A 12,081-nucleotide genomic window follows, 5' to 3' on the forward strand; every position below is an offset into this window, starting at 1 on the left:
GTATTACGGATATAACCGTTTGGAGCACAAGATTTGTTTTGCTGTGTCAGTGATAATTGTAACGTTTACAGCTAAGATGCCAAGTTATAACCTTACACCTGGAGATAACAGGCACCTTGAATAAACAGTAGCTGTTTGATTGTTGATTGTTGATCTTGTGTTAATTCATGACTGATCGAATGTATATTTTAAATCTGTTTATACTATTGAAGTCATATGACTTCATTGACTACAATGTTAATAATTCCTAAAATGCTCTTCGGTCATTAATTGGCCAATTAAATTAATGGATGTATTAATCATGGGTTCATAGTGGAAAATTTAGACCACATATCCCTGTAAAGACATAAAACAGTGCAGAATATATGGTGACCTAGGTGTTTTCCTTTAAACTGCCAACATAGCTGTTTCATTTCTTATACAAATTGGGGAAAACACAAGAAACTTAAGATTGTTGCCAAGCAATACTAATCCTTTTGAACCTGCAGATTTTGCATAGTTTATTTAATACATTTGTCACATTAGTTGTATGAGATCTAGCTCAAGTGGTATAGCTATTGTTGTGTGTCTTGTTGTGAATTAGATGAAGAGTAGATCACCCAGGTACCTATTAGGGTGGCAGCACTGACAGCAAAGGGAGCGAAAGCTGCTGGTGATGGGTGGAGTGTGTGTTACAGTATGGCCAAAAGCATGTGTTAGTGTATGTTTGTATTTGTTTATGTGGTGATAGTGTGCTAATGTGTGTGTGTGTGTGTGTGCATGTTGCTGTATGGTGTTTCAGAGTGTGTCTTAGTGTATGGTGTTAGCATGACCATGTGTTACTGTATGATGGTAGAGTGTCTGTGTGTCAGTATATGGCTATTAGCATTAGAGTGTATACTTTTAGCATGTGTGTACATATTGCGGTTTTGTGTTTGAGGGTGTTAGTCTATGGTGTTATGAGTGTCAGGATATGACAGAGTGTGTATGTGAGTATTGTATGTGTGTTAGTATTTAGTGTTGGCTTTTGTGTGGGTTGTGGAGGAAGATAGTATGTGTGTGTGCATGTAAGTGTATGATGTTCAGGTGAGCAGTGTTTGTATATTAATATTAGGGTGACCACATTTTAGTTCTGCCATTCAGGGACACACTATGAAGCCCATGAGATCACACACACACAGACACACACATATATATATATATATATGTGTGTGTGTGTGTGTGTGTTAGATGTGCATTTTTAACTACATAATATGTACTTATCTCTTTGAAGTAAGGACTATGATTGAAATATGATTTCAAATAACAGCTGAACTGTGCAGTTTCTTTAACATTAGCCCCTGCTGTCAATATATATAAATATTAGACCTTGCTGCCAACACATTTTATACTGAAAAAAATTGGACCCTACACAAGCATTTCCTTGGGCCCCGCTCCACGTTCCCTAGCATGCAATCACTCCCTCCGCTCCTGCACCACAAAAAAGGTATAGATAAAAAAAAACAACACATAAAACAGCACTTGCATGTATAGATCAACTGAATAAGACATGCAAACCTACATAACTACATACATAATGTATGGAAACATCGCATAGCTGGGATAGATCAACACATTAACAAACAAATCCAGCTTTGCATGTATTGATCAATTGAAATTCACATGTGAACTCAGCACTGAAGGCATATAATCAGACAAACAAATCCTATATTTGAAGGTATACAATAATAATGTATGGAAACATAGCATTGCAGGTATAGATCAACATAACCCACAAGCCCAGCATTGCAGGTATAGATCAACTGCAAATCACATGTAAACTCAGCACTGATGGTATAGATCAAAAAACACATGGAAACAGCACTGCAGAACTCAGCAATAAAGGTGTAGATAAAACCTACAGAGAGAGAGAGGAGAGAGAGAGACAATTAAATATATTTTGGGGTCTTTAGCTGCTTTAGTTGTAAAAGAGCATAGACTACAAACAAGCACAAAGTGCAACTGTCTTGTAAGTGGCCCCCAGGCTTTTGGCTGCCAGCCCTTCCATGCCCAATTCTGGCATGTTTCGTAATAGGATAATCTGGATGAAGAAATGAAATGCAGGCAACATTAAACACTGAGAATGGAGAATGGTTATACAAAAAACAAAAAGGGGATGGCATGGCGCCTATAGATTGACAACAACAGCCACTTCACTATGAGTATTTCACATAATTACAGTAAAAACAAACGAGGAACTAGCTGAGTTTTTTTTAAAACTCTTAATTTTAAAGATTTTGGCAGCACATATGAGAGTCTTAGCAATAATGGATATAGATAATGCATAGAAGGTTTGTGTATAAAATGGCATAATGGCTTGGGCTACAATTAATGCATACATATTGTCATTAAATATGTTCCAAAGATGAGAGAGTGGCCAGTAGTGAACAAGCATTAATGTACATAGATTAAGTGTTTCCTCTTTAGGCAGGCTAGGCAGAGTATATTGACAATGAAAAAGAGAGAGGGTGAAAAAAGGGGGGAATAAATACCAAGCTACAGTACAGTTTAAATGTGTCAATACCTGTTGCATTCTTATATTTGTGTATTTGTCTCCAAGTTGGTTTTTATTGCACGTTCCCCAAATATGAATATGGTTTCCTATTTCCTTCCCACATTTCCAGCTTGTGTAAGAAACATTAAGAAACATTTGATGACATTTTCCTGCAGTTTTGTGCCATCTAGTGAGTAGTTTGTAAAAGGCTTCTTGGATTCGGTTACTGCGATAGCAGCGTGCGTGTAAGATTTTATACCATTAATCTTTTGGTTTCTCTTCTCCTAGTTTATTTTACCTAATCCAAGAGGGCATATCGTTTGGGTCAGGTATACTAAGCATAGAATAAATTGGTATAGATGGTATCAAGGTTTTTCATTAATTTGTGCAGTCTTTCAAAATCAGATTAACCCCTTAACGACAATCCCCGTACATGTACGGGGTTGCCGTGCAACGGGTTAACGACAATGCCCGTACATGTACGGGCTGCCGTTAAATAGCTGCATTGCCGCGATCGCGGCGTTTTCGCCGCGATCGGCGGCTTTGCAGCATCCACGGAAGCCTCACAAGTGAGGCTGACCGTGGATCCGGGGAGGGCAGCCCTCGGCAGCCCTCCCCGGAAGAAAAATGGCCGCCGCCGCACCGATCATCAAAGATCGCGGCGGCGCCCGGCTAAAACTGCTTAGGAAGCGATCGGAATCGCTTCCTAAGCATAAACTGTGTTGCTGACATGCCTCAGTATCGAGGCATGTAGCAACACTACCCCCGACCCCCGATCGCCTTGTGATTGCTCCGAGGAGCAACCACAAGTGCCATCCTGTGAATGACGTTGCCGTCATTCACAGGATGGCATTAACGATAGATCTTAGTTCACAGAGGGTCTATCCAGACCCTCTTGAGAACTCTCGAGCTCCTCCTGCAGGTTGAATGCAGGTACTGCATCCAACCATGCAAGGTCAATGGAGCCCAGCTCACTATTGAGAGTGATTAGTAATAAAAAAAAAAAAAAAAATTGGTCAAAAATGTTTAAAAAAAAAATTTAAAAAAATATGGTAACGTAAAAATCCCCACTGTCACCAAAAAAAAAAAAAAAAAAAAAAAAAGTTTTTAATAAGCAAGTCCTAAAATTCTTTATCTTTACAAAAATTCCAGCATGGAAAGAGTTAAAATATTGGCATTACAAATGCCCATAGGGTGTCTAGTATTAAAAAATATATGATTTGATGGGGTAAATTGAATTGGCCGGGTTCAAAGATGTCCCAAATATGGGACATGGGGCAGATGTCTAAATGGCAAAAAATACACACCTCACAAAGGCGGCATTTTACTTCCCAAATAACCCTACAAACCCATGCATGGGGGGTATCACTGCGCTCAGGAGATGTTACTGAACACATATCGGGGTGTTGTTTGACACGGACATACACCAGGAGCGATAGATTTATACCTGAAGTCCAACACGTGTGAAAAAAATACAAAAAAAAATTACTACCATAAAGTTTCACTAAGGGTGGTGGTAAAATTAGTGCATGCAAAGGGTTAAAATACCAGCATTTCAGATGCCTTGGGGTGTCTAGTTTTTAAAAATATATGACTTGATGGGGTAAATTGCATTATCCGGCTTCAAAGATACCCGAAATGGCACATGGGGGGAAGAATTACCAGATTTGGAAAAAATGGTTTTGAAATGGCAAAACGCTACCTGTACTTATTGCCCCATAACGTGCAGAAAAAAGCAAAAAAACATAAAAACATTGGGTATTTCTAAACTCAGGACAAATAGTAGAATCTATTTAGCAGGTTTTTTCATTCGTTTTTGCAGATAAGTAAAAGTTTTCTGTTTAAAAAGTGAGAAAAAGTAATTTTTTAACAAAAAATCCCCATATTTTATCATTTTTTTTATACTAAATTAGATGATATGATAAAATGAATGGTATCTAAAGAAAGCCCTGTTTGTCCTGGAAAAAACAATATATAATATGTGTGGGAGCACGAAATGAGAGAGAAGAAAATCACAGCTAAACAGTAACACTGAAAAACGTTAAAAGAGCCATTGTCCCACAATATACTACGAGTAAAAACCCCTATTGTCCTTAAGGGGTTAAAGTCTTTTCAAATTATGCTTATTAGGGAGCCTTTGTATGTAGTAGTAAAGTTATACAAAATGGAAAAAAAATGTAAGAATCAGAATTTGGAAGCAGCGGCACTAAATCTTGAAGTGCATCTGACACAAGGAGAGTTGATAATTTGTTTGGTAATCTAGCAAAAAAGGGACGGGGTTAAGTAATCCAGGCTGGAGGAAAATCTGTGTTGTGTTTTATTGTTGTATGCTGTGAAGGATATGTGGTCATTTTTGTTGTAATAGGAATGATTTTGCTATTCTCCAAGTGTAGTTTAGAAATGATGATCTTTGGGGATGTTCATGATTGCATTGTATAAAGGAATCTTTATTCCTACTTTGGTTGTCCTCACCATCCTCCATGACGCTAAATGTTTAGATAACGTTTCCCGTTTGATTCTAGGTTGCTTACTCAAACAAATTAAATTAGTAAGTGGAGACTTTAGGTTTTGGAAGAATTCTTTTGGTAATTCAGTTGGTGGGACTTTAGAAGAGATACAAGAAACAGGGCAAAATGGCAATTTTTATTATATTTATCTTACTAAGCCATATAAATTTTGACATGCAAGTCTTCTGCATTATGTTTAAGTCTCTGCCTAAGACAAGCATGCCCTGTCCAAAGTTTGTGAGTTTGTTCATGAGTTTTCTTTTATGGTATAACATTTTTTCTTTTTTTTTCTTATTTGCAGTTAACACAGTCCATTATTACAGTAAAAGGTGACATGAGCATTATATCCAGCCAACAATACCCCAAAGGTACAGTGAGCAAGTTTCCAAATACAGAGACAACAAAAGAATAGAACAGCGTGCCAGTACTGAAGTCTATGAGTAACAAAGGTATTGAAGAGATTGTGAGACCAGCAATTTCTCTGCCATCGACCCCTGAGGCGCCCCTCGCTGCTTTTGTTTGGTATCATAACAATGTCTTGGGACAGCGTCTTGTGGTTGCGTCACCCCAGCTTAAAACATTAATAAACATCATTTAACCCTAATGGAATCCGAGTTGTTTCTTTGTTAAATTCTGGTGTCCAGAGTGTGTGTCATGTATCACATATACTGTATATAATACCCCTGTGGCCCCTTCCCTCCACGGCTTGATTACATTTCTCCCGTGTACTATTTGAAGGCCATACCATTTGCTGTATTGGATTTTGGTGTAAGTTCCCTGACTGTATTTATATAACCCTTCCAAATGTTTATACAAATCTTGACCTTTTCCCCTTTTCAAGTGATGAGTATGCCCAATCCATTTTAAATTAAATGTAATTGATTACGAAACAGGGATACCATTGGGCTTTCCGTGCTCTGGTGAGTTTATACTTTAACCCCTTAAGGACCAGGCTGTGTTTTACCTTTTGTACCATTGGGACCGAGGCTGTTTTAACACTTTTGCGTTGTTCGTGTTTAGATGTAATTTTCTCCTCACTCATTTAGTGAACCCACACAAATTATATGATGTTTTTTTCAGGACAAGAAGGGCTTTCTGCAGATACCATTGTTTTGATCATATTATCTAATTTCCCATAAAAAAAAAAATAATAAAATATGATGAAAAATTAAAAAAAATAACACATTTTCTGACTTTTACCCCAAAATTATTTTACTCATCCAAAAAAGCTAATGAAAAAACCTACTAAATATATTCTACTATTTGTCCTGAGTTTAGAAATACCCAATGTTTTTATGTTTTTTTGCTTTTTTCTGCACGTTATGGAACATTAAGTACAAGTAGCGTTTTGTTTTTTCCAAATCTGGTAATTCTTCCCCCCATGTGCCATTTCGGGTATCGTTGAAGCCGGCCAACACAATTTACCCCATCAAATCATATGTTTTTGAAAACTAGACACCCCAAGGTATTTCAAATACTAGAATTTTAACTCTTTCCATGCACTAATTCTACCACCAGTCTTTGTCAAACTTTGTGGTAGTAATTTATTTTGTGTTTTTATTGCTAAAATTGCTCTTCAGGTATGGATTTACAGCTCCTGGTATACAACACTTTCAAACAACACCCCAATATGTGTTCAGCAACATCTCCCGAGTACAGTCATACCCCCCATGCATGGGTTTGTCGGGTTGTTTGGAAGGTAAAACGCCACATTTAGGAAGTGCACATTTTTTTACTTGGAACTTTTACATCTGGTCATTCTGCCCCTATGTCCCAATAGGACCATCTTTGAAGGCGGCTAATTCAATTTACCCCATCATACCGTATATTTTTGAAATCTAGACACCCCAAGGTATTTCAAATGCTAGTATTTTAACCCTTTCCATGCATGAGATTCTACCACCAGCCTTTGCCACACTTTGTGGTAGTATTTTTTTTTCCACAAGTTGTACTTTGGGTATAAATTTATAGCTCCAGGTATACGTCACTATCAACACCCTAATATGTGTTCAATACCATCTCTCGAGTACAGTGATACCACCCATGCATGGGTTTGACTGCTGTTTGGGGTTAAAAGGCCACATTTGGGAAGTGCGCTTTTTTCCCCCTATTTCGGTCAGTCTGTGCCTATGCCCTATCTTTGAGCCCGGCCACTACAATTTACCCCATCAAACCATTATTTTTTTTAAATTAGACACCCCTTGGGTATTCGAAATGCTTTTATTTAAATTCTTCCATGTCAGGATTTTTGGGAAGATACAGAGCTAATTTTAGCATTTGCTCATAATAATAAACTTTATTTTTTTATTTTATTTATTTTATTCTTTTTGGACTTTTTTTTTTTTTACATTTTGCTGGAACTGGATAGTTCCTCTGATGCATAATAATTTTTAAATATTACCATGTTTTTTTTAAGCTTTTTTTTTTTTCATTATTTTTTTTTATTTTTTTTAATATTTTACTAATCATAGTGATTAGAAAGCTGGGCTCCATTGACTTGTATGGTTGAATGCAGTACCTGTATTCAACCTGCAAGTGGAGCCAGAGTTCTCTAGAGGGTCTGGAGACCTTCTAGCAAACTTTTTCAACTTTATTATTTTTTTTCCCGGGCGGCCGCCATCTTGCGGATGGCGAAGATCACCGGCAGTAGCTCTCCGGAGCGGTCACAGCCCGTCCTGGGGTAAGTGTTTGGTGTCGCTGAATGCCTCCTGATCGAGGCATTCCAGCGACACCATTGAAGTTTAGGAGGTGATCGTTGATCGCCTCCTAAACGCTTTTAAAACGGGCGTCCGCCGCCATACAACGTATGGCGGTTGTTGGCGCCCCGGGGAGGGGCCAGACATGGCCCATGATGCCGATCTCGGTGTTGCTGAATGCCTCGACATCGAGGCATTACAGCAACACCGTTTAAGCTTAGAAAGTGATCGTTGATCACTTTCTAAGCTTGTTTAAGTCTCATGACGTGTCAGGCACGTCATAGATCGTTAAGTGACCGTTTTGCATGACGTGCCTGACCCGGCAATGGACGTTAAGGGGTTAAAGAATTGAAATAGTTTTTGGTTTGGTGCATATATGTTAATGAATGTGTATTTTGGGGGAAATACAGAGCCTTTGATCACTATATACAGTATCTTCCTTCTAGGCCAATTGACATATCTTCTTTATGGCTTCTTCTGTATTATCTTCTGTATGGAAGATCTTTTGAGGGTAATATTGTTACCCCATTTGCTTGGGGTCTTTGGAGTTAGCGCGGTATATTTGTGGCTCGTGAACATTTTCAAATGTGGGTTCATGTGCTTGTTTGAAATATGTTTTCCTAATTAATGTGATTGAAATTTTCAGCAGGGGTACAAAAGAGCCTGGAATGCTTTTCAGGTAAGTTGAGAATATTCATTGAAAGTATTGTGAAATCTTTTACCGTTATGACTTTATTTTAGTTTACTGTTTGGGCTGAGGTTGCTCTGTTGTTGAGGCATTGTGTAACTTTTTATTGTGCTTACATAGTGTTTATCTGTTTTGAAGAATCTTATTGGGATTTTTCTAAATCTGTAATTTTCTCTGTGAGTGTATGCACTTTTTATTGCTTGCACTTATGGTAGTTTTCATTTGTGAGACCAACTGTATTAAATCCCCTTTAAGGGAAGTTTAGTGAATACTCCATTGAGATCTAAATGTGACATACCTTCTGTGTCTTTGGATATAGATGAATTTGGTGGACTTGTGAGTTTTTGTTTGCATGCTGTTAAGACAATTGATTCAAAGATGAGTGAGCTTGCTTTTTCAGGTGTGCCTGATGTTTCATGCTGCATGTAGACTTGTGGGACTTCCACATTTTGCCATTATTCCTGCAGAAATGAGATGATTACTGCACTGTGAATGAGCTGCAGCCTAGCTCCTGGGACCAGATACCTTAAGGGAAACATTTCTGTTTGGTTGTGCATTCTTCCTTTCATTCACTAGATGTCAGTGTTTCCAATGTGCAACATTTCCATTCTTCTGCTGTGAAAACCGGTATTAAAAACAATCTGATATCCAGCTATCCAAAAAACTTGTATCACCACTAGGGGGTGCTATGACACATTCAACAAATATAATAATGGGCATGGCTTGGCTTGTTTAAAGTCACTTTCCACAACTATAGTGCCTCACTAAGAAACTGCCTGCAATGATCTATCTACAATAGTAGCCTAGCACGCCATAATGTATTTAATAATGAGTGTTTTTAAGTTAATAGTATTAGAATATACATGACTAAAAACTGCAAACCTACAGTAACTCTAAAAGACTACCGTATTTCCCCATGTATAAGATGCACCTTTTAAAAAAAATTGGGGGTCTAAAAACTAGGTGCGTCTTATACAGTGGTTGTAGATTGCAGTTACTACTTCCCAGTCCCTCCCTGCAGTCACACTGATAATCGGCCCTGCCCCTTTCTGATTAACAGTCCCTCCCTGCACACTGATTATTGTCCCCGCCCCTTTCCTGAAAGCGTCCACATGGCTAAGCAACTCATCTAACAGTAAGTAAAAAATTAATAATGGGGCTGCTGAAAGTTAGGGGAGGTGGGTGTTAATTTAGGGGCAGTTATGGTTGATGGGGTCTTAAGGGTTAATTTAGGGGCAGTTATGGTTAATTGGGTCTTTAGGGTTCATTTAGGGGCAGTTATGGTTAATGGGGTCTTTAGGGTTAACTTAGGGGCAGTTATGGTTAATGGGTCTTTAGGGTTAATTTAGGGGCAGTTATGGTTGATGGGGTCTTTAGGGTTAATTTAGGGGCAGTTAATGGATGGGAGTGATGAGGATGATGAGTAGGAATTTTATGATAAATAAAACTTGCGTTCAAACACTATGTAATAAATTTTTTTTTCAAATTTCGGGCCCCAAAATTAAGGTGTTTTATACATGGGAGTGTCTTATAGATGAGGAAATACGGTAATTCCCATACAGAGTAATTCTGATAGCCAATGATAACAGTAGTCATGGAATCAGTCCACCAATCTATCACATACACACAAAACCATAGTCTAGTGGCCACATATGAATGTATCAAAAGCAGGTAAAACTTATATGCAAAGTACCCAAAAGTGCAACATAATAAAAGCAGTTGTAGGTAGGTTCAGTACACATCAGATTAAACTACCCTGTGCAGTTTAAAAAAAAAAATATTTATTATGTTATACATTCAATTATACAATAATAATTATACAATATTATAATAATATTGCAGTCTAAGCTGAGTTTGTACTATAGGTTCTGGTTTATCATCATTACACCTTTGGTGCAGCCTGAAAACAATGAACTAATGACTAAGCACATTATTAATGTTTTAACACTAAATAACAAATTAAAACCCTGTTTATAACAGTGATTTACAAATACATTCAAATCAAGTAGTGAAGTTGATGGTATTGGCAAGCCACAACTCTCACAAAGGAACCAAGTAGTTTATTAACTGTTATTTATTGATGTATAAAGCACAATGTTATTGTGCATTACAACGGGCAGATGGTATATAACAAGTAACCGTTTGGAAAGAAGTTAGGAGGAACCTGCTCAAATGACTTTACAATTTATGAAGAGTTGAGCGTCTCCTAACCCAAGAGGTGAAAATGTAAAAGCAATAATTACTGGATTAAGGCAGCACTTGATAAATATTCAATGTGAGTATGTAGAGATTAGAGCAGAGAATAGATGAAGATCATCAAATGGGTGGAAGGACTAAATAGGTGTGTACTTGGAAATAAGTGAAGAGATGTTAGGAAGGGAATCGATATGAAGAGCTTTGTAGGCGAGAGCTAGAATTTTAAATGGAATCCCAAAGTGTACTGGCAGCCAGTGAAGAGATTGACAAAGGGGAGAGATGTTAGTAGAGCAATTGGTTAGGAAGATAAGCCTGGCAGCAACATTTGTTATTGACGATAAGGAAGCAAGAGATGTATGAGGGCAACTCAGCTGCAATAGTGAAGAAGAGAGATGCCCAGTGCACGAACAAGAGCTTAAGTTGCATCTTGTATAAGGAAATGCTAGTAATGTTTTTGGGATGTTGGCAGGAGTATATTGAGATAGACTGAATATGAGGGGTTAATAAGAAGTTAGCTTTAATAGTGACCCCAAGACAGCAAGCTTGTGGGGTAGGGATGTTGGTTGGGACATTGACACTAAGGGAGACAATGGAATGTTAGCGTTTGAAGCTCAGTTTTAGAGTGATTACAAGGGTCTTGCAGAAGACGATTGTGGTAATTAATTTCAAAAGCTGCAAAAAGGCCCAGAATGATTAAGCAAAGAGTAAAGACCCTTGGATTTAGCGACTAAGTGATTGGTCTCTTCAGTAGGAGCAGTCAATATGTAGAGCGTCAAGAGACTAATCAAGGTTTAAGATGATCAAGTAAAGAGTTGAAGTAAAAAAAAGCTAATCAGAGTAGTGTATATCAGCCATTCAAGAAACGTAGTGGATAAAGGAGGTAGAGAAATGGGATGGTAGCTTGACAGACAAGGAGGGCTATTTTACAATTTGTGTTAATACGTAAAGAAAGTCAGAAAGGATCTTGTGGATGGGGCGAATTAAAGATGTTAGTTAAGATAAGAGGGTAAAGGATCTAATAGCAGCTGGTTGTATAAAAGTGGAAACATCATCTTCAGTTCAGTAACTGTCTTAAGGTCCTGCCCTGATAAGAAGGCCTGAAAAAGCTTTTTAAGGATTGCAAGGGAGGGGATATGTAGTTGGCAGCCTAGTTTTACTTACAAACAAAAACACTGGAATATGAGGACCCGTGGAAGTCATTCGGAGCAGTTATGTTAAAAAAGTGAAAAGTTAAGTCACCCCATGAATTACAGCCTACAATTCTCTACTTAACAGATGCCTTTGGCTATCCTTGTCCCCAACAAAAAAATAAAATTATGGTGGTTTGAGTCGTGGCTACATGCTGTTAAATGTGACCTATAGCTATCCATTTAGAATATGAAGGGTACTGTATTTTATTTTAACAATATATTGCTGTTATAATGTTCATAATCGTGACTTTTAGCAAAGGAAATAGGGACAGAGGGATTTGGGTCCCACAAG

Source organism: Spea bombifrons, chromosome 1 (assembly GCF_027358695.1).
Source record: "Spea bombifrons isolate aSpeBom1 chromosome 1, aSpeBom1.2.pri, whole genome shotgun sequence".
In the NCBI taxonomy this organism is placed as follows: Eukaryota; Metazoa; Chordata; class Amphibia; order Anura; family Pelobatidae; genus Spea; species Spea bombifrons.